Source organism: Pinus tabuliformis, chromosome 6 (assembly GCF_031772625.1).
Source record: "Pinus tabuliformis cultivar Carrire ecotype Pingquan chromosome 6, CPIR1, whole genome shotgun sequence".
Lineage (NCBI taxonomy): Eukaryota > Viridiplantae > Streptophyta > Pinopsida > Pinales > Pinaceae > Pinus > Pinus tabuliformis.
Window position 1 is genome coordinate 1,799,722,663 of NC_142292.1, and position 2,014 is coordinate 1,799,724,676.

The 2,014-nt window shown below is 29.8% G+C and overlaps 1 pseudogene; it reads left to right on the forward strand.

Moving 5' to 3' along the window:
* The first annotated feature begins 1,163 nt into the window (after nucleotides 1–1,163).
* LOC149266224 (SKP1-like protein 14 pseudogene) lies at nucleotides 1,164–1,733 on the forward strand (annotated as a pseudogene).
* Nucleotides 1,734–2,014: the final 281 nt, after the last annotated feature.

The window sequence follows — 2,014 nt, forward strand, 5'->3', positions numbered from 1 at the left end:
TGGTATTGATAAACCATGGTATTATGATTTTTTTCCCTCCTCCCCCTCTCTCTATTTTTCTCTTTTGGATATTGGCCCATGGTATTGTAAAAATAACTATTTAGAAGTTAATAATATCCATGGTAAATATTCATGAATAAAAATCTTATTATATTATAAATATTAAATTTCTATTAGCTTATTAATTAAATTTAAAGATGGTTATGCTATTATTATTTTAATTTATATGGTAAAACGGATGTTAATTTATAAGTACTATTTATATGTTATATATTTAATTTGATATGTATATGCATATTATACTTTCTTTTTTTAATCTAAAAAAATTATTCGTAATTTTATTAATAAAAAACAAAGTTACAATATAAAAAATCAAATAAATTTAAAAAATATCTTACATCTAATTCTTACACATGTAAAGCTCACCCATCTAACCCTTATATCTCATATCTCACTCTCAACCATCCATCCTATACTAAGCACCTATATAGATACAATTAAAATTATAAAAATGGCAATCCAAAATAAACACTAATTATTAAATTAAAATTCTAAAAAAACTATTTCAAAATTTTCCAAAATATAATTTTTAAAAGTGAAATTTCACATATATATAATTTAAAACATGTTTTAAACCCTAAAATATTTAATAAGTAGTCACACCCTAAAATGTTATCATTACAGTGTAAGTCTGTCCGTTTAATTGTGAAATGGCGCAATTTTAGATTTTTACTTGGTTAAAAAACTTGTATTGGTTAAACTTGTCTAAAAAAAGTTTGAGTATAGGGTACTACTGCCCACAAAAGAAAGTGCTTAAAAAAAGGTTGGATTATCGGATACAGCCGATGCAAAAAATATTATTTAATAAAAAATAAAAATCTATAAAACATAAACCCTAGCCACACCCCAAAATGTTCATATTACGGTTTAAGTCTGTCGGCTTACTTATGAGAGGCTCAGTCTTAGGTAAATGTTCGTTCAGGAAGGTACCCTTAACGTGCAAATTCCTTTATATAAACATAGATAAAGTGTTATCCATATAAACATAGATCTAAACCCTAAACGGGAGGTGTCATTACATTCGCCAGTTATATCTGCGGCATAAACCCTAAACCCTTATCGAACTCGAAGGCGCCATCATATTTGTCCTATAATCATCAGCCATGTCTGCAGCGGTGGAGCGCAATAATAACATGGTTATATTACAGAGCTCCGATGGCGAAATGTTCGAGATTGACAAGTCTGTGGCGTTGATGTCGAATTTTCTAAAGATGTCGATTGAGTGTGAGGGGACTATGACAACCATTGGTGTGCGAAACGTTTCAGGTAATATTTTGAAAATGGTTAAGGATTACTGTGAATACCATCATTCCCAGGATGCTGCTGCTACTGTCGATACTGTGAAAACATGGAATGCCGAGTTTGTTAAACCTCTGGTGGAAAATCCACCCACGCTTTTCGCACTTACAATGGCTGCCAACTACCTTGATATACACAGCTTGCTAGACTTGACATGTCAAACTATTGTTGGTATGATTAAAGGGAAAACCCTAGAAGAGATTCGCCAGATTTTCAACATTGAAAATGATTTATCTCCAGAAGAAGAGGCAAAGATCAGGACACAATTAACAGCATTCATTCAGAAAAGTTTGTTGATGAGAAGGAACCCTCTTTCCAGTTATGTAGAAATTAGTAGTGAAATTAATTTTTCTGATCGAATGGAATTTTTATAGTTATGTTATGGAATTTTATTTTGATAGATTTGTTAGGGAAACTTTAGTCTTAGCCATGCAGCTTAAGATGTTATTGAAAGTCTAAGGAATTGAATGTTCATAGAGATTCTAGGGAAGTGATATATTATAATGAAATTATATTTGTGATGAAATTAATTTTTATAGTTTTATTATGGAATTTGGTTTTGATAGGAATTTTCATTTTATATTAACCATGTAAATTGACATGTTATTGAAAATATATGAAAAAATATGGAATTGAATGTTGAGGGAGTAATATT